The following is a 22,432-nucleotide window of genomic DNA, read 5'->3' as shown; positions in this document are numbered from 1 at the left end:
ACCTCCAGACTAGAACTTGATTATAATAATAGGTTGCTAACAACAAAATAAAACAAAATAAAAATGTGTATGCAAAGGAAAGAGCCCAACAATAGATAGTTACTTTGGGGACAGAGAAGATAGGGTTCATACTCAGTGGAAAATAGCAGAGATAAAAAGGCACTCCCTTTTCAATGAGAAACATCAAATGGTCAGAAGCCCAAAAAGAGTTCTTGGAAGAACTTTAAAAGGACTTAAAAGTCAAATAGGAGACATCAAGGAAAAAGTAGGAAAAAAATAAGAGCAATCTAAGAAAATCAAGAATATTATGAAAAGAAAGTCAACCAACTGGAAATAAAGAATCAAAAACTTTAGGAAGAAAATAATTCCATGAAAACTAGAACTGGGCAAGGGGAAGTTAATGGCATTCTAAGACACCAAAAAATAATAAAAGAAAACTAGAAGAATGAACAAATAGAAGAGAATGTGAAACATCTCAATAAAAAAAAAAACTTATCTAGACAACAGAATGAGGGGAGATAATGCAAAAGTCATAGGACTACCTGAAAGTTATGACCAAAAAAAGAACCTGCATATGATATTATAAGAATTTATTGAAGAAAATTGCCCAGAAGTTCTAGAACAAGAAAGTAAAGCAGAACTAAAAAAAAAACCCCACCAGTGACCACCTGAAAGAGATCCCAGGAGGATATTTTGCAGGAATATCATAGCCAAGTTTCAAAGTGCCCAAGTTAAGGAGAAAATATTGCAAATAAGAAGAAAAAAAATCTAAATATTACAGAGCTACAATCAGAATCACAAAAGACCTAACAGCTTCTAAGTTGAAAGACCATAGGTCTTGAAACACTGCATTTTGTAGAGCAAAAGAGCTGGGTTGCAAACAAGGGTAACTTACTTAGCAAAGTTAAGTATAATCCAAAATGAAAAAAAAATGAATAATTAACACACTGAAAGACTTTCAGGTATTTATAACCAAAAAAAGCAGAACTACTGACATATAAGAAAATTTTGGGAAAAAAGAAAATTTGACATACAAGATCTGAGAGAAACATAAAGTAAACGTTAAGGGACCCAATTAGGCAAAACTGTTTATTTCTTATATATAAAAGTGTTATCAGTTCTTTTATGACCATCATAATTATTTGGATAGTTTGAAAGAAAGACTTGTGATGAGCTGTGTATGATGGGTTAATTCTAAAAAAAAAGAAACCATGTAGGGAGAAATAAAAAGGAGTTGTCATCTCATACAAATAAGGAATGAAAGGAACAAATGATATAGAAGAAGCAAGGGGAGGAGGGGGAGGAGTCACTGGTAGTACTGGAACCTTACTCTCCTCAGAAATGGGTTAAAATAAGAACATATCCATCTAGAAGCATATAAAAGTCTTCCAAATGCAGAAAGAAATGAGATGGTGAAGAGATAGGATAAGGGCAGGACTTTTAGAAGGGTATGTAGATGACGAATCAGGAGAGGGGTTAAGGATGAAATTCTTAAAAAGATAGGTAGATTGAGGTGAAGGGGGGGAAGAGGATAAAGGAGGGACTCTTAGAGGGGTGGGTAGATTAAGGAATAGGAGGGCAAAGTAAAGGGGAGAAGGAAATTAGAGTGAGGAGGGATAGGGTAAATAGGGTCAGAAGGACAGTGAGGAAAAATAGGATGGAGGGAAATACACAACAAGAAATTATATCTTAGACTGTGAATGGGATGAATTTACCCACTGAAATGGAAATTGGAAATTCCCCTTTAAATTAATAAGATCACTCAAATAAATAGGTTCAGTTCAAATCTCGGTCATGACCGTTCCATATCTCCTGAGTGTTCTTGGCCTAGCATTCCAGGAACTAGCCATTCCTAGGTCACGTTGACATGGAGGGTTGGCTCCTCTCCTTGTGAGACGTGATGTTATCAAAAAACAAAATACCAAGCCTCAGGCGGATGGGAGCGTGGCTAAGGTCAGATGTGTATTGGACAAACCATGAATAGCGCAAGCATCAAAAAGGGCTTCTTGGCCCCAAGCCTTCTTTGTTTAGAACAATATAAAAACACTGCGTCCTGTAAGCCCGCTGAGCCTCACCCGCGGGAAGGACGCTTCGCCCGGGAAAATCTTTACACAATTCAAGTTTGTACTGGCTGCAACGGGGCTCCCAGCCGTTGATTGATTTTGGAGGTTCCCTTGAATTGGTGATGTATTCTCTTCCATTACCGACTCTCTTGATCGGTGCTATATTATTGATTGTTCTTATTATTTATGCTTTCTATGCAAATTCAAACTATCTGTGCTTTGCTTCTTCTAAATAAATTATCTATTTCCTATTATTTTCTGGTGCATTGGAGAGTGTCATTTATAGGAGCGAATCGAACCTCACTAAATCCTATTAATACAAAATTGGCGTCACGAACAGGATTCGCTGTATAAATTGCCTTTCTTTAAGAGAAATGTTGAGCCCCGGGCTGGTAGAGGTCCCCGGTTGGGAGGACCCTCCGTTTTCCTCGCTCGCAAAAACCTGGTCACAGTGTACAGGACCTAGTGAGGATTGGGGGAGCAGGGTGAGGAACGGAAGGCCCTCACAGTTGACTGCATGTTTATCTAATATTCCAATTGAAAAGGGGAAAGAAATGAGTGGAGTATGCCGAAGAGGGTGGGCTCTTCTGACTGCATATAGGACAGTGTGTTTGGAGTTAGACAGGAAGGAGGAAGAGAAAGCACAAATGGAGAAAGAAATGTCTGAATTGCAGGGTCGATTGTCTATGCTGCAGTGCCAGAATTTTATATTAGGGGATCAAGCTAGGAATTATCAAAATGTAGCCGAGAAGGCTGCTGTTCGGGTGGCACAGTATAAATATAGAAATAGGCGAGGAAAAGTGAATAAAAGGAAAGTGCATGCTGTAATCGCCGCAGCAAATATGAATTGGGACCCTGATACTTGGGACGGCGATATTTGGGATGAGGATGACGACGGGTGGGAAGAAGTGATAGAGGAGGAAATTCCGGACGTTAAGGAGGGGGAAGCTCGGCCGATAGTTAGGAGAAAAGCCGAAAAGGAGGGAACTAACCCACCCAGGGTGACTGAAATTACGGAAGATTACTCCCAAAGAGAAATTACGGATTTGCTTAGTAGGTTCTCACAGCGGTCGGGAGAACCTGCAATCTCCTGGCTTGTAAGATTGAGTGATGGGGGAGCAGGAGGAGTGTGGTTAGATCCTAAGGACTGTTTAAAATTTTTAAGCCTGACCTCCAATCCCTTTGTACAACAGGCATTTCGTGATCACGGCCAGGTAGCACTCAATAGTAATGGTGCAAACACCACAATTTTAGAGCTAGTAGCTCAAGGATGAGGACCCAGTATCCCGATTCCTCTATGTGGCCAAATGCCGCCCGCCCGTGGTATACTCTTAAGGATGGGATTCAAAAACTAAAGGAAGAAGTTATGAAAACTGCGGTTGTAGTAGGAGAAGCTGATACCTACACTGATACCCCTGTGATTGCTGTACATCGGGCCCCCGTTGTTAAAACCGCCCCTGCGACATATAAACATCTGATTCTGACTTTATTAGTAGCAGCCACGGGAGAATCTTTAGGACAAGTAATTGACAAACTGTCCCAACTGGGAGATCTTGGGGAATTTAGGGATGTGGGAGAAACTGCTTCCAGAGACTGGGGAAAGCCCCGATCTAGTTCACAGAACAGACTAACCCGGAGGGAGCTATTCTCAGCCCTTCTGAAGGCTGGAGTAAATAGGGAAGAGATAGATGGAATTCCCACTTCCGAACTAGCCCAGTTGTATAAGAAAAAAGTGAAAAACGCTGGTCAAGTTTCGGCTTTGAATGCTGTTACTCCCAGTGCTCCTCCCTCACTATACCCCTCATTGGACCATTTTAAAGGGGACTAGGAAAAAGGCCAAACCCTTCGTGTCCATGCTTTGCATACTGATTATCGGCCTCATGTTCCAATAACTATTTTTTGGAGGAATGGTTCAACCACCAAGGCAAATGCCCTAGTGGACACGGGGGCGGAGGCCACGTTAATATATGGAAATCCTTCAAAGTTTAAAAAAGGAATACCTATAACTATATCTGGATTAGGGGGCGATGAAATCCCTGCTAAACAAGTTCAACTAGAAATGAAAATTGGCAACTTTTCTAAAAGAGAATATACCGTGGTTGTAGTTCCTATACCAGAATATATTGTAGGGATAGATATATTAAAAGGAATGACTTTATATTTACCAGACGGAAAGTATCAATTCGCTGCCCGCTCCCTTCAAATATGCGCTATAGTAGGGAAGTTGAGAATACCCCCTGTCATATTACCTACTCCATCCCAGATAGTAAATCTCAAACAATATAGAATTCCTGGAGGAATAGCAGAAATTACTAAAACTATACAGGAATATGTACAAGCTGGGGTAATGATCCCGACCACTACTGCATGGAATAACCCAGTTTGGCCAGTTAGAAAATCTGATGGCTCATGGAGAATGACAGTGGATTATAGACAACTCAATAAATTTACTCCACCTCTACACGCCGCTGTACCGGATACAATATCCTTAATTGAGATATACAAGCCTATAAAGGTTTCTGGTATGCGGTAATAGATCTGGCTAATGCTTTTTTCACTATACCCATAGACCCCAAACAATGGGATCAGTTTGCATTCACATGGCAAGGCAGGCAATATACCTTTACACGACTCCCACAAGGCTATATACATAGCCCAACCATTTGCCACCGAATTGTAGCTGAGCATTTAGATGAGTTGAAATGGTCTGATGTGAAAATAACTCATTATATTGATGATATTTTAATACAGGCAGAGAATAAAGAGGTGGTAGAGAAAAGATTAACTCAACTAATAGAACATATGAAGGAGAAGGGATGGGAGATTAATCCTGATAAAATTCAAGGTCCAGCTCAAAGTGTGAATTTTTAGGAATAATTTGGAATAAGGGTCATAGAGAAATCCTCCCCAAGGCCAAGCAAAAAATATTAGATTTTTCACCTCCTAGGGACAAAAGAGAAGCTCAAAAGTTCGTTGGGTTGTTTGGTTTCTGGAGGAATCACATTCCTCATTTAGGTCAGATTTTGAAGCCATTGTATAAAGTTACCCGGAAAAAGTATGCATTTGAATGGGGGGAAACAGAATCGAAAGCCTTTGAGGAAGCCAAAATAGCTATTCAAACTGCCCTGGATCTTTGGCCTGTACAGCCAGGGCCGATGGAATTGCAAGTTACAGTTTTGCATGGATATGCTGATTGGAGTTTATGGCAAAAACAACAGGGCAGGAATGTTCCTTTAGGATTTTGGTCGCGGAAACTGCCACCTGCTGGCCAAAATTATACTCCTTTTGAACAACAATTATTGGCTGCATATTGGGCCCTGGTAGAGACAGAACATTTAACTTTAAACCATGAAGTTGTATTGAGGCCAGCCATACCCATTATGAGTTGGATTATGGGGACCCCCGCCTCACATAAAATAGGACATGCCCAAGAATCATCAATTATTAAATGGAAATGGTATTTGCAAAATAGAGTCAAGACAGGCAGATCGGGTGTTTCCACCTTGCATGAAAAGGTATTAGAATTATCAAAACATTCCAATGATGTTGATATACCAAAAACTTATGAACAATCGCCCGTCTCTTGGAATAGCGGGTATGATTTGTTATCCCCTGAACAAAAGAATCATGCCTGGTTTACGGATGGGTCGGCTAAATATATAGGATCTAAAAGGTGCTGGAAAGCTGTAGCCTATAACCCTTCATGCAATACTATTTTGGAAAGCTCTGGTGAAGGCCGGAGTAGCCAATGGGCCGAATTAGTGGCTGTCTATCAAGTAATTCAAAAGGAACAAGGTGGCCAATGTCATATATATACTGATTCCTGGGCCGTAGCCAATGGCCTAGCAGTTTGGATGCCAATTTGGAAGAAACACGAATGGAAAATTAGAGACAAAGATGTGTGGGGAAAAGAATTATGGGAACAAATATGGGAATGGTGTCAATGTACTAATGTATCTGTATTTCATGTAGATGCCCATGTGAATCAAGATTCTGTGGAACGTGAGTATAATGCCCGTGCTGATGAATTATCCAAACTTCAAGGAAAAGCTTTAAAGGTCACCCCCAGAAAGGAAAACGAAACACAATTAGGAAAATGGGTCCATATCACCGCAGGACATCTTGGCGCTCTTGCATCTTACAGGTGGGCATTAGACAGAGGGATTAACATACCTCTGGATCTATTTAAGCAAATAGTACAAAACTGCATACAATGTCAATTATTTGCTCATCGGCCTGTGCCGAAGAAAATCACTGGAGAATTGGCTAGAGGGTCTTTACCTGCTCAAATTTGGCAAATAGACTATATTGGACCCTTACCTGTTAGTCAGGGGTGTCAATATGCCTGCACTTGTGTGGACACCTACTCTGGGGTATTAGTTGCCTGCCCCTATAAACGGGCTACCCAGAAAAACACTTGTAAACCCTAGATATTATTTCTCTTTATTATGGGACCCCCCTACAAATACAGAGTGATAATGGTACACATTTTAAAGGTAAGGATATAGATGAGTATTGTAAATATAATAATATAGAATGGATTTACCATATACCATATTATCCCCAAGCCGCTGGTTTGATAGAAAGAATGAACGGATTATTAAAGGAGAAACTAAAGAAATTAAGTGAGAACCATGATTTGAAGAGATGGAAAGAAAATTTGTTTGAGGCCTTAAAGCAATTAAATAACAGGCCTCTGACTGATGGGGGTGGGACTCCTCTTTCAAGAATGATGACTCCTAATTTACAAATAAGGAGAATTTCGTCCCCCTTGACCATTCAATGGTGGACTTTACATGAGAATGCTAGGCAGCCCTGGCATGCCTCTTTAGGCTCCGCTGGGTATGATCTATATGTAATTCATGATGTCCATATTCCTCCATTAGGCCAACAACTGTGTTCTACAGGAGTAGGAGTTAAGCTCCCTGAAGGACACTATGGACAATTGTTCTCTAGATCTGGTTTAGCCCTAAACAACCAAGTCCATGTCTTGGGTGGAGTCATAGACAATGACTATAGAGGAGAAATTAAAGTTTGTTTACATAACTCTCATGAAAGCGAACCTTTTGAATGTAAGACTGGTGAGAGAATTTGTCAACTAGTGATATTACCCTATTTAAATGGTTCGTGGCAGAAAATCAATGGGTCTCCTGACTCCACAGAAAGAGGAGATCAGGGATTTGGGAGCTCTAATAATAGTGACATCTCCTGGATACCAGAAAAGGCAATTCCTGGTACTAAAGTTTGGATAAAGAAGCATCAATCTGATAGACCAAGGCCAGCTGAGCTCATCGCACAAGGAAACACTAATACTGCCATAGTAGTATACCCTGGTGATGATAAGTGGTATCATGTCCCACTAACCCAAATGTTTTTGCGAAATTAAGTGTTTTACAGTGTTTTCCTGCTACACGCTAACTCCAGGTATTCCAGTGGGAACTCCTCAGCAAGGACCGCGTACTGATTCCATCTACGTTGGTGAAAACAACACCCAGATCATGAATTGGTCATACCCATTCAACGTAGAAGTTTGGGACGCCCCTCTATTTCCCCTAATGAGAGTCAATTTAACTAGTTTTAATCTAACTGTAACTGCAGCAAACGGTACCAATATATCCTGTACCCTTACAAGTTGGCCACCTAGTCCATATTTTCCTAAAAGGTTAAGATCTGTAACATATAATTGGACACAAGTAAACTCCACCTACACTGTCTCACTATCACAAGCGGACGACAGAAAATATTTTTATTGTCGTAACACCTCCAATGGGCTGTATGAAGAATATCTAAACCAATTAGTATGGGTTGTACCTGTGACTCCGAAACCTCCTGGAATAATTCGTGTCCCCCGCTCATGTACTAACACCTCTATCTTGCAACACAAAATAGTGTTTCATTATAATGTAACTTTTCCCTCTTTAGAAAGTTGTGTCAGGAAAAAAAGAGCTTGGTATGATACATTACTTGGTGGTGCAGGAACTGGTTTGGGTATAGTTAATTCTATAGACCTTGAGACCTTGGCTAGCAGACTGCGCAGTGCTGGACAAGATGTTTCTCAAGCTTTGACTGTGAATGCCCAATGGTTACCCACAACGATCCTGCCACACCAAAATACATTACAATACCAAGGCCAATTTTTACAAGTCTTTAATAATAGCATCCTCGTTAATTTACACCTTATGAAAAACATTGGTGTTTTATTTAATTGGACTAAATGTTCCTTGCAAAACTTATATACCCTCATACAGAAGGAAAATGCCCAAAGATTACTACAGGAAGGTAACTCTCACATATGGAACGATATACTTGACTTGTCAGATGTATGGAAAAAGCAAAAACCTGAGAATGCTAGATGCACTCCACTTTGGTGCGCTGGAACTATTATACTCTACCAAGTTAAAACTTGGACTGTTATGTGCCAATTTCATGTAATACCTTTTGTCTTACATAAATACTTTGCTTTACCTCATATCTATGGAAACTATATAGATTGGTATAATGTAACTCATACTCTGTCTGATTGTGTTGTAACTAATGGAGGGATTGTTTGTGGGATGATGACTCGGCAGATGGAACCCTGCCTTCTCTCACATTCATCCAATTTGTGTGATCTAACTTTATACCCAGTGAGTAACTTTTCTATGATATATGAAGTATCTACTCAATATGTTTGTATAGCCTCTAATAATCACTCTGACCTTCTATCTGTAGATATTACTACTGTTCCATTTTCTGGTTGCTTATCCAATGTATCTTTCCTACGCTGGCAAGGAAATGATTTTTACTTTCCACCAGACACTAACCTAGTTAAAAATTTTGCTTGGGTACCCCAATCTTTGCCTCTACCTCATGTGTCTCTATCTCTATATCCCCTTATGAACATCTTGAATCAGTCGACTGAAATCAAAAAGTTATTAGAGTCCAACCAACGCGCGTTAAATGAACATCGAATACAGACTCTTATAGCCGCAGGAAGACTAGTCGAAGCTTCTCATTTAGTGATCTCAGATACTAATCATCATTGGTATGATTTTCTTTTTAAATCTCCTACTGCTACTATGTATTTTAATTCCTTAGCTACCCCCATACTACTACTTGCTTTGTTCTTTTTATGTCTTTGTATATGCAATTGTTATATGTATACCAAAATACGCACTATATACACTCATGTCACACCTTTGCCCCTCACCTATTATTCTCATGATCTTAAGGCCAAGTGAAATGGAAATTGGAAATTCCCCTTTAAATTAATAAGATCACTCAAATAAATAGGTTCAGTTCAAATCTCGGTCATGACCGTTCCATATCTCCTGAGTGTTCTTGGCCTAGCATTCCAGGAACTAGCCATTCCTAGGTCACGTTGACATGGAGGGTTGGCTCCTCTCCTTGTGAGACGTGATGTTATCAAAAAACAAAATACCAAGCCTCAGGCGGATGGGAGCGTGGCTAAGGTCAGATGTGTATTGGACAAACCATGAATAGCGCAAGCATCAAAAAGGGCTTCTTGGCCCCAAGCCTTCTTTGTTTAGAACAATATAAAAACACTGCGTCCTGTAAGCCCGCTGAGCCTCACCCGCGGGAAGGACGCTTCGCCCGGGAAAATCTTTACACAATTCAAGTTTGTACTGGCTGCAACGGGGCTCCCAGCCGTTGATTGATTTTGGAGGTTCCCTTGAATTGGTGATGTATTCTCTTCCATTACCGACTCTCTTGATCGGTGCTATATTATTGATTGTTCTTATTATTTATGCTTTCTATGCAAATTCAAACTATCTGTGCTTTGCTTCTTCTAAATAAATTATCTATTTCCTATTATTTTCTGGTGCATTGGAGAGTGTCATTTATAGGAGCGAATCCGAACCTCACTAAATCCTATTAATACACCCACAAAACAGAAACAGATAGCAGAACTATCTGGTATTAGCTAAGAAATGGAGAAGTGGAATATTGGAACAGAGTAAACAAAACATACACAGTAGCAAAGGATTACAGTAACTTTGTGTTTGACAACTGTAAATATTTAAGTTTGTGGGATAGGAATTCATTATTTCATAAGAATTGTTGTGAAAGCTGGCAAGCAGTCTGGCAGAAATTGGGCATAGACAAATATATTAAACCATGCACCAAAAACATTCATAGCTACTCTTTTTCTGGTGGCAAAGAATTGGAAATTGAGAGGATACCCATCAACTGGGGAATGGCTGAACAAGTTGTGGTATATGAATGTAATGGAATACTATTGTGCTATAAGAAATGATGAACAACTTCAGAAAAACCTGAAAAGACTTGTACAGTCTGAGGCTGAGTGAAATTAGCAGAACCAAGAGAAAGTTGTACACAATAATAGCCATGTTGTATGATGACTAATATTGATAAACTTAACCCTTCCCAGCAATACAAGGATCTAAGACATCTCCAGAGGCCTCGTGATGGAAAATGCTATCCACATCCAAAGAAAGAACTATGGAAGTTGAATTGCTATTTTCTTTTTCTTCTGTTGAGTTTTGTTTCCTCTTTCTGATGGTTCCTCCTATTGGTCTTAATTTTTACTTACAACACCACTGATGTGAAAATATGTTTAATAGGAATGTAAATGTATAGCCTATATTAGATTGTGTGCAGTTTTGGGGAGGGTGGTGGGAAGGAAGGCGGAGAAAAATTTTAAACTCAAAAGCATATGGAAGCGATTATTGATAAATCAAAATAAATTCATAAAAGTTTTTTAAAAAGTGAAAAAAAATGTACCAAGATAAGGTCAAAATGGGTACATGGCCTAGATATAAAGGGGGATATCAAAAGAAAATTTAAAAAATATGGATTACATTACTTATCAGACTCATGGATAGGAGAATAAAAGGTGAAGAAACAAGAGATGTACAACATCTTTGAGGTATAAAATTGATAATTTCAATCATTTTAAATTTAAAAGTTCTTGTATAAATAAAACCAAGATAACCAAGATTAGAAAGAAAGCAGAAATTTGGGGGAAAACTTTCATTGAGAATCTCTGAGATAAAGGCCTCATTTCTCAAATATATGAACTTTGACAAATTTATAAGAATATAAGTCATAATCCAATTGATGAATGGTTAAGTAATATGAACAGGTAGTTTTTTGATGAAGAAATCAAGACTACATCATTATTTGAGAAAATGCTCTAAATCATTATTGATTAGACAAATGCCAACTAAAATGACTTTGAGATGTCATCTTACATCTATAGGATTGGCTAAAATGAGAGATGCTATTCAATTGGGGAATGGCTAAGCAATTTGTAGCATATGATTGTGATGGAATACTGCTGTGATTTAAGAAACAGTGAGCTGGTTGACTTGGAAAATAAAGGAAAGACTTGGACCTGTGAAGGAAGATGCTATTTACCTCCAGAGAAAGAACTGACAGATATAAATATGCATAGTATGGTCTTACATATATGTGTATGTGTGTATATGTGTTTTGGTTTGAGGCCGGATTTGAACTCAGGTCCTCCTGACTTCATGGCCGGTACTCTATCCACTGCACCAGCTAGCTGCCCCCTGAATGTATTGTTTTATTAAATGAAATATCTTTACACATATATGACTTGAATCTAATCGAGATTCATGCTTTCCGGTAACAATTCTTAAATTTCCCATAGTGTGTATAATGTATTGATTAATTTTTGTTCAGTCTGAATGTTAGTTGATGGTGACTTCAATAATTGAATTTAATTAAAGTTCTTCAAGAATGTAAATCATTAAAGCAAAACTTTCCAAGAAATTAATGTTGGTTAATCTTAGGTCTAGAATCAGGAAGACCTGAGTTAAAATTTGGCCTCAGATAATTACAAACTTGTGAACCTGGGTAAGTCGCTTAGCCCCTTTTGCCTCATTTTCCTTATCTGTAAAAAGAGCTGGAGAAGAAAATGGCAAAGCATTTCAGTATCTTTGCCAAGAAAACCCAAATGGGGTCAGGAAGAATCAATAATGACTAGAAAAACTGAACAACAATAATAGTGACCATCTCTTTATGCAGCATAATTTGGAAAACAAATGATCAAAATTTTATATGTAATATAGGATAATATATAATACTAGCAGCTCCTAAAGAATAAACCGCTCATTTCTGTCCCTGTACTAGACGAATTTTAATTATTTCAGTGTCAAGTTATTTAGCTCCAACTTCTGGCTTGGTTTGATTTTTAAACTTCCTTCAACATTCAAATCAACCATTTTCTTGTTTTTCCCCAGTTTTGCTCTTGTGAATGTGGAATTAATGTTACCTAGTCAGGCGCTGTAGAGGGAAGCCTGCTCCTTTTTCAGTCCACTGCTATAAATCTTAACCTTTATCATATCACTTCTGATAAGATTATGAATATAAAGGGTAATTTCACTGCTGAAGATTTATTGTGAATTTCTATTGTAAATGAAAGAATTCATTACGTACTTTAGTTCATAAATTCAGAATTTCATTTGACTTTATTGTACCTTTCTAAACAACAAATGATTTTTCACAAGTACAAAAATCCAGCAAAAACATGGTTTAAAATAGGAGAAAATGTAATACTAGGGTTTGGACACGCGATGGCTGACTAAAACTGTAATATCTCAACTGGCCACAAGGCAGCAGGTGTGCCTCAAAAGATGCAATATTCTTATTAGACACCAGATGTCAGCAACAGACCATGTTATAAAACTTAAAGTTAATTAATTGTTCAAAAAGATTTTCTTAAGCAGCTACTAGATTCCAGGGGCTGCTCTAGGTGCTGAAAATACAAAGACAAACATGAGACACTTTGTGGCATTTAAAACATATACACATATATGTCTATACAAAATGTCAACAAAAGGCAGGGTAATGGGATGGGGGTCTTATAATTACATGGGACCATATTAATCAGTCAACAAGGATTTATTAAGCATGTGCTATATGTCAGACACCATGCTCAGACCTGGGGGTGGAAAAAGGTAGCAAAAAAAATTTCTATGCCTCAACTAGCTCACAATCTAATTGGAGAATCAAAAAGCAAACAAAATAAAGCTATATACAGGATAAAAAGGAATTAATTTAGAGAGGAAGGGCACTAAAATTGAGAGGGTTTCCGATAGGCTTCCAGTTTAAGAAGAGTTGTTAGCAACTTTAAAAAAATTACGGGTGTCAGTAGTGAGAAGTAAGGAGGAAAATCATACCAGGCATGTTGGATAGGCAGAGAAAATGACTGGAGTCAAGATCATTGTCTCAAGTTCAAACAATAAGTGGAAAGAAGTAAAAAGTAAGAAGAATGGAAAGACAGGAGGTGGCTAGGTTTTAAGGGGCATTGAATGCCATATGCAGGACATTGTATTTAATCCTTGAGGTGATATGGAGTTGTTGGAGTTGAGTAGGGAGATGAGATGGTTAGACCTGTGTTTTAGGAAAATCCCTTTGGTGGCTGAATGGAGGATGGATTGGAGTAAGGAAAGACTTGGGGGAAAAGGAAAGACAAGAATGAGTTCCTGCAATGCAAAACCAGTGCATGTATGAGTTAATGAAAGCTTGCAGCAGAGTGGTGGTACTGTTAGAGGAGACAAGGGGGAATAGTGTAGAGATTTTGCAAATATGGCAACTAAAGGCTTCGGACAGAGAGTTGACATGTGGAGTGAGAGATTATTAATAGCCAAGGATAACACCTAGGTGGTTAGCGTGTGGGACTGAGAGGTGATGGTATACTCTACAATAATATAGATGACAGTAGAAGATTTAGGAGGACAGGTCAGTTTGGTTAGAGACATATCGAGTTGAAGATCTCTACTGGACATCCCATTCCAAATTCCTGAAAGACAGTTGAAGGTACAAGGTAAGTAGAAGTGAGGTTCAGTAGACAGGTTAGGGCATGATAAGAAGAATTGAAATCATCAGGACAGAGGTGGCTATTAAGTCTATATAAGTTGGTGAGATCAAAAAGGGAAATAGTATAAAGAGAGATGAAAAGAGGGCCAAAGATGGAAATGTATGTGATACCTACAGTTAGAGGGCATAATCTAGATGAAGATCTAGTGAAGGTGAATGAGAAGGAACAATCAGGTTTATAGGAAAACTAATAGCAAGTGCTGTCTCTAGGGAGAGGGGAAAAACACTTAGAGGAAAAAAAAAGAATATCCAAGGAGGAAAGGGTGATCAGCAGTGTGAAAGGCTGCAGAGAGGTTGGGGAGAAGGAGGGCTGAGAAGAGAACATTAGATCTGGCAACTAAGAGATTGCTGGTAACTTTGAAGACAGCAGTATTGGTGGAATGATAAGTTTGGAAGGCAAATTATAAGGGGTTTGAACAGAGTAGCAAGCAAGTGGAAGCACTTAGTGTACCTTTTAAAAGAGTTTAGCCACAATAGGTAGAAGAGATATAGGTTAATAGTGGGGATGGAAGAAATGAATGATGGTTTTTTGAGGATGGGGAACACACGAGCATGTTTTTACACAGTAGGGAATGAGCCAGTAGACAGGGAGAGATTCAAAATAAATGATAGAATGAGGACGAGAGAGGAAGCAATACGCTGAAGGAGACAGGTTGGAAAAGGATTGCTTGAGGAGATAGAGAACATGGCCTCATTAATGCATGAGGATGTGTCATTATGTGAAACAGTGGTGAAAGAGGAGACATTGACAGAAGGCATATGCTTCTTTTAAGATGAGAGAGAGGGGAGAAGAAAGAGCTCAGGCTGAATAGCCTCAATAGTTTTCTGTAAAAGATGAGGAAAGATTCTTAGCTGAGAGCTTGGGGCTTGAAATGCTTGAGAAGGGATGAAAAGTTTGAAAGAGCTGCTATGGAGAGTGGACATAGTGAGTTTATAAGACAGGTGTAGTAGGATTTCTAAGCAGCAATGAGGGAGCAGTTGAAGCCCTGTAACATAAATTTGTAGTACATGCAGCAAGAATAGTCTTGTGATTTTCTCCACCTTCACTCAGCAGCACAATTGGAAGTACAAAAGCAGGAAGGGAAATAAGAGATCCCAGTCTGAGGCTTGGCAAAACATAACTAGTGAGATGATAGGCAGACTAGGGATAAAATAGAAGAGAAGGGTAGAACTGAAATGGTTCCCCAAGGGAGCAAGATGGGGATAAAGGGTCTAATGTAGGCGAGATGGTCTGGAAGAAGAGTGATGGATAGAGGAATTGGAGGTCTCATTAGACGTGGTTTGTTAAATAAGGTTTGGTAAAGAAAGTCAGAGAGAGAAGTAGAAACACAATAGATTAATAGGTTTTTGGAATTCTTGAATATAGAGAAGGTATATTTGAGGAAGATGGTGAAATTAAGGCTACGGCCATTGTTAGATGTGGCTAAAGTGAGATGTAACAGTAGGACATGGGAAATGGGGAGACTGAGGAACTGAATGATCAAGGGTGATTGAGGGAGAGTCAATTTGTAAGTTGAAGTCCACTTTTATGAGGCCATGAGGTAGAGAGAGGGAAAAAAATTGAGCCATTTATCAAACTCATTGAGAAAGGAAGCGGGAGTGACCAACCTCTGTAGACAACCTCTACCAAGATTCTGATTGGGTGGTAGATATGAAAAAAACACGCGCCTCAAAGGAGAGACTTTACTGAGGGAGAGATTTGGGGAGAAGTGAGTATTTCAACTGCCTTTCATAGACATGTGAGATGAGGGGGATATGTGAAGGTATAGCCAGGACTAGAGGAGGTGACTAGGGAGGCTATATTTTTAAGGGGGGGGGGATCACATTTGAGCTATAGAAAGTAGAAGGAAGGAGTGGAGAGGAAAAGGTTTAGAATAAAGGAAAGGTGATTGTCAGTGGAAAAAGCATTTCACAGGGTACATTGGAAGGGGTAGGAATGTTTCATTGGAACTTTGAGGATGGAGGGTTGAGGGGGATAGGAATAAGAAACTAAGTGGTGGAAAACATCATTAGGATAATTACCTGAAGGTAATAAGACTCATTGGGATATGTATAATTAAAGTATGAGAATGTTCATCACTGAGTGGAATGTGCCACTCTTTTTCCCAAATAAGACTCAAAATCTGATTGAAGACGAGGTGCAAAAATGAGATAGGAGGAACATGGTCAGATTCCTCCTGAGGTGAGAAGAGGTGGCAAGTTATCTGAGCTCTGAAGGAAATAAAAGATTCTAAAGAGGCAGAAGTGAAGGGGGCATGCATCCCAGCCACGGAGGACTGCTTTTTCAAAAGAATGCAGATAAGAAATACAGTGTCATGTAAGAAGACCAGAATCTTTGAACCATAAAGTATGTGAAGACAAATAATAGCTATGATGGAAAATTAGAAAGGTAGAGTGTAGCCAGGTTTTGAATGTCATTCAGTGACAAAAACAAAGGTCCATATGTGATCCTATAGCTCACTGGGTGTTTCAGAGCTGATTGAACAGAGGATGACATGAATAGATGTGGGGTATGGAAAACTGTGTATCTGAGCAAATGAAGGATTGTTGACTAGTGAGACATTATGCAGGTAGATCAGTCAGAAGGTTGCTCCAATTGTCCAGGTGAGAAATAATGAAATTGCTTGAATCAGTGAGCCAATTTAGCATTTATTAAACATGTACTGGATGTTAGGCACTCTGACAAGCACTGGGAATAGAAATAAAAATAGAAAAAAGACAGTCCCCGCCTCGAGGATCAAATTTTACACTGGGAGAAAGTGCATAAAAGGCCAAAAGACTGTTGTGAATTGGGCTTGGCATGGCAGAGAAAATCTGGAATGCTGCCTGGAGAAAAATGATCCTTGGCTGACTGGACCCTGGGAGGAGCCATCCAACCAGCTGGACAGGTTTCAGAAGTGGAGGATACTTCCAAAGTATGAACTCAAGACCCAGAGTCGAGCTTCAAGATGAAAAGCTGGATCAAGTAAGAGGAAATTCAGAGTGAAGAGAAGTGGAAACAAGTGAAGAATGAGAGTTATGTTTTAGTAATGACAGGACTTAGAAACTACTTGAATATAGGGACTTACAGACAGTGAGTACCATAAAGTTAATTCACAAGCACATATATTTATTAAATGCTCACTATTGTTCTAAATGTTTAAAATAATAATACAAAGAAGAAGAAGAACAAGAACAAGAACAAGAACAAGAAAAACAAGAACAAGAAGAAGCACAAGAACAAGAAGAACAAGAACAAGAAGAACAAGAAGAACAAGAAGAATGGATGAAAACAGTTGCTGCTCTTAATTGACTTGCAATTTACTCAGGAAAGAAAACACAGAAAAGGAATTTGAAATTCGGGTCAGGTACATAATGCAGGGGCATGAAGGAAAAGTCTGAGAAGCCCCACAGGAGAGCAGCATACAGATAAATGTGATGTCTGTCCTTAGTCATCTCTTTAAATGGAGGTTTTGAAGTTCATGGCTTTGTTCATCAATCAAGGTGGAGGGAAGGTAGTAAAGAAGTATGAATACCTTTAACATCATTTGATAGGCAGATGGACAGAGATGAATATTTATTAAACTCCTTCTAAGGGCCAAGTACTGTGCTAATGGTTGAATCTAAAAATACAAGCAAGCAAGAAAATCTCTGCCTTCAATGAGCTTATATTATAATAGAGGAAAAGATCACATGAAGAGGAGCTGGAAGTGGTGGAGTAGGACATGGTTTAAAGTTTGTATAGTCTTTACCCCACTGAGAATAATGAAAAGTGAATAAAATATTAAGGAATCAGTCTGGAAAAGCCTACAAATTAACTGTGCATGTTTAATTACAAAGTTGCCCCTAAAGAAATAAAGAAAAGCTTTCATAACCAGAAAGACATTCAGTGTTCTTGGCTAGATCATGTCAATATAACAAAAGAAATCAATTCTCCCCAAAGTAATTCACCAATTGAAAGCTATAGCAATGATGCCATTAAAAAGATACTTTACACAACTAATTAAATAATAACAAAACTATTTGGGAGAAGACCTAGAATATCAATGGAAATAATGCTCCAAAAATTTAAGAAAGAAAGGGGTTAATTACATGTTCAGAATTCAAACTATACCATAAACAAGTAGTCATTAAAAATATTGGAATGGTTTAAAAATAGAGAAGTATGTCCATGGAACAAACTAAAAAGAGAGAACCAGAAACAATGGGACCTTATATCCCATGTTTGTTAAGCCTGAAAAGATAAATGACTCGGAAATGAAGTCCTCATTTGATAATAACTGTTGGGATAACTAGCAAACAGTCAGGAAGATATTAAATTTAGACCAACAGCACACACCATATTAGACTCTAATTTTTAAATGGATTTGTGAACTTATTAATGATCATATCACAAAAAAATAGAAAAAATAGGAATTTACCTCAATACATTACACATAAAAGTTACATCCATAAGATTTTCTGCATATTTCTGGACATTATTTCTCCCATCTTACAATTCATAGCCTAGTCAGGATCTCTTCCAGTCATAGATTATCAGTAGGAGAGTTAAATTAAAAATTACTGGGCTAAAGAGGGAGCCTTTCTTGACTCTAGTGCAAATGGAAATGCCTGAATAACAGCCATTCCTGATAGAGACAGAGGACTGAGTGTCCTATTAGAGTCACTGTATTACATTTATGGCCTCATCTCAAAGCTGGCTCTTCTCAATGCCAAGGAGATTGTCTTCTGTGGCAGAAAGAAAGAAAAAGGGAAGATGATTCAATATGCACATCAAATCCATCAGTTTATTATCTTTAGCTGGGTAGCATGCTATATCATGAGTCTTCTGGAACTTTGATTTGTTAGTATGTTGGTGACAGGTTTCAAGTCTTCCAAATTTGGTTATCTTTAAAATATTGCTGTTATTATAAAAAGTGTTGTTCTGGTTTTTCTCATTTCATTTTGCACCATTTCATACAAGTCTTACCATGTTGTTCTGAAACCATCCCCTGTGTCAGTCCTTACTTCAAAAGAGTAGTTCATCACATTCATGTATCATAAATTTTTCAGCTACTCTTCAATTTATAGGAATCTCCTCATTTTCCAATCTTTTGCCACCACAAAACGAGTGTTTATAAATATTTTGATGTATAAAAGTCCTCTTCTTCCTTCTTTGAACTATTTGAAGAATAGAACTAGCAGTGGTATCAGCAGGTAAAAGAATGGACTCAGGGCAATAACTCTTTGGGCATAGTTCCAAATTGCTTTCCAGAATGTCTGGACCAATGTACAGCTCTGCCATGCTGTCTAAATTTTTATTAAAAATGAGAATGAGGGAGTTTTGTATCTTATGAAAAGTCTACTCTTCATTCATTAACAAAATGTGATGATTTTTGTTGTTCTTATTATTTAGGTGAATAATTATATTCATAGTTTTCCTAATATTTCACCATCAATGATAAATGTTGGAGGGGATGTAGGAAAATTGAGACACTCATGCATCATTAGTGGAGTTGTGAACTGATTTAAGCATTATGTAGAGCAATTTGGAACTGCCCAAAGGGTGATAAAACCATGTATGTATACACTTTGACTCAGCACTATCACTACTAGGTTTGTATCCCAAAAGAGATTAAAAAAAGAAAAAGAAAGGGACCTATATGCACAAAAATATTTATAGCAGCTCTTTTCTTTTGACAAAGAATTGGAGATTGAGGGGATGTCCATCAATGATTTCAGATTGATGGGGAATGGCTGAACAAACTGTAGTAAATGATTGTGATGGAATACTATTGCGTTATAAGAAATGATGAGCAGGATGCTCTCAGAAAAAAACTGGAAAGCCTTATATGACTTGAGGTAAAGTGAGATAAGTAGAACCAGGAGAATATTGTACACAGTAACAGTAATATTGCAAGTGATCATTTATGAATGACTCAGCAATATAATGATCCAAGACAAATCTGAGGAATTTATGATGAAAAATGCTATCCATCCTCAGAGGAAGAACTGATGGACTCTGAATACCGATTGAAGCACACTTTTTTAAACTTCCTTTCTTTTTCTTTCTTTCTTTCTTATTTTGCTTAGGGTTGTTTTGGTCTATGTTTTTTTTTTCACAACATGACTAATATGGAAATATGTTTTGCAGCTCTACACGTGTATAACTTATGTAAAAATGCTTGCATTCTAAATGAGGGAGGCAGGAATGGAGGGAGAGAATTCAGAACTCAAAATTGTTAAAAGGAATTTTAAAAAAAGTTTTACATGTAATCGGGGAAAAATAAAATACTGGTTTTTTTTAAAAAGGAAGAGACCCCAGAAGAGATCAATTACAACCCATAGCTCAAAAAGATTGTTCTCAACAGGATACCTGACAAGATATTCACAACCTCGGTTTGTATTTTGAAAAAAAATGCACATTTATGCAATCAACTTGACCATAAAAATAAATTTATGCATGAGACCATAATAATAATAATGATAAAGCCCATAGTTTCATGTGAAAAAAGACTTTTTAGGCATTGTTTAAATGGGATAGCCAAAGCATTTACAAGTTTCTTAGCACCATATGAATATTTTACAGAAATTAACCATGTAGTAGTACACAGATATTGCATACAGATATAAAAATGTACAAATACTTAATCCATCCTCTGTAGACCCATAATGCTATAAAAATGGTCATGAATTCAGGACTTACAAACAAAAAAAAACTAATAACCAAATGGAGACTTAATAATGAAACCTTAAAAAGTGAATTTGTCAAAGAAAAATTATAGAAACAATGAAAAATTATGTGAAAGATAATGTTGATGAGGAGGAGGAAACAATATACCAAAATTTCTGGGATACGCTAAAGTAGTTCTGAGAGGGGAATTCATAGCTCTACAAACAGTCATTAACAAAATAGAAATGAAGAAGGGTAAAGAACAGAATTTGCAAGTAAAAAAAATTAAAAATCCAAAAAGCAAACCTAAAATAAGCACAAAGGAACATATTCAAAATTAGAGGAGAAATAGATAAATTGAAAAAAAAACAGGCAATAAATGAAATGTAAAATTGTTTCTTTGAAAAAGCAAATACATTTTATAAACCATTAACTAATCTGATTTTTAAAAAGAGGGCAAGAATTCAAATCAATGAAATAACAAACGAGCAAGCTGAAATCTCAACAAAACTAGAAGAAAAAAATCACTACAACATATTATACACAGCTCTATGATAACACAATTGAGAACATAAAAGAAATAGAGGAATAAATTAAAGGAAATAGAGGAATAAATTTGGATATAAAATATCCAAACTGTCAAAAGGCCAAACCAAAACCTTAAATAACTCAATTTCAGGAAACAAAATAGATCTAGCTATTAAGGAACTATCAAAGAAAAAAACTCCTGGTCCTGATGAATTCATAGGAGAATTATACCAAGCTTTTAAAGAACAGTTAGTACCAAAGCTTCACAAGCCATTCTCCAAAATCAAGAAAGATTGTCCCCTACCTGAATCCTTTTATGAGGCAAATATATTCCTAATATCAAAACTTTGGAAATATAAAACACAGAATAAAAAGCTATAGGCCAACATCATTAACAAATATGCACTCAAAAAATTTAAACAATATTCTACACACACACTACAACAATTGAACCAAGAAATTAGTCATTATAACTAAAAGGGATTTTTACTAGGGATGCAAAGATAGTCCAATATTAGGAAAATCATCAATGTAATTAATATATTGAAAGCAAAACACCCCAAACCAAATCATTATCTCAATAAATGAAGAAAAATCTTTGAGAAATTTTACCACCCTTTTCTTCAAAACACCCTACAACATAGAGGCCCAGGAAAATGTTTTTAAAAATCATAAAAAGCATCTATCTAAAAACAAAAACAAGTATCATATACTATTGGGTTACACTAGAAACTTTCTCAAGAAATTCAGTTTAAAATAAGGATGCCTACTCTTCCTGTATCATTTGATAGAGTTCTAGAAATGCTAGAAACAGCAGTAAGATGAGAAAAAGAAATCAAAGGTATAAAGAAAGGTAAAGAGAAGATAAAATTACCCGATGTGCTGATGATATCATGAATGTATTTCAAGACTCTTCAGAAACCAGCAAAGGTACTAATCTGGTGGGAGCCTCCTTGAGCAGGCTTTGGCACACCATTGCCTTGGTCAAACTTTGACATGTTATTTCACAAATTCCCTTCTAAGTGGAGCTCAGCCATTTTCTTTGACTTATTTCTTCCAAATTTTGCTCTTCTGAATGAAAGTATTAACATTAACTAAGTAATATTAATATTAACATGAGGAACCAGGTACACTGTAGTGTGATGCCTCCCAGTGCTCTCTCCACTGCTATTATGTCTTAAGCTACATCACATATCCTATGAGAGAGTCTAAACTGCTATTTACACTGAAGTAATTCATTACCTGTTTTACTTCACAAATTATCAATTTCATTTGAGTCCCTTCTGTTACCTGAACAGCTACAGAGTAGTCAAATGTGCTAAAAGTTCAATAACAACAGTGT

General features: G+C 37.5%; 1 long non-coding RNA gene across 2 annotated transcripts; it reads left to right on the top strand.

Moving 5' to 3' along the window:
- Positions 1–1,725: 1,725 nt before the first annotated feature.
- LOC144455073 (uncharacterized) lies at positions 1,726–7,484 on the top strand. Of its 2 annotated transcripts, XR_013483731.1 has the most exons (3): positions 1,726–2,182; positions 6,036–6,207; positions 7,451–7,484. It is a non-coding gene; the product is annotated as an uncharacterized LOC144455073 (long non-coding RNA). The 2 variants fall into 2 exon arrangements; XR_013483730.1 differs by lacking the exon at positions 7,451–7,484 and having other exon boundaries at positions 6,036–6,595.
- Positions 7,485–22,432: the final 14,948 nt, after the last annotated feature.

Source organism: Phascolarctos cinereus, unplaced genomic scaffold (assembly GCF_003287225.1).
Source record: "Phascolarctos cinereus isolate Bilbo 61053 unplaced genomic scaffold, phaCin_HiC Scaffold_8;HRSCAF=390, whole genome shotgun sequence".
Classification (NCBI taxonomy): domain Eukaryota; kingdom Metazoa; phylum Chordata; class Mammalia; order Diprotodontia; family Phascolarctidae; genus Phascolarctos; species Phascolarctos cinereus.
The sequence above is the reverse complement of the archived record's forward strand: the minus strand, read 5'-3'. Positions and strand labels throughout refer to the sequence as shown.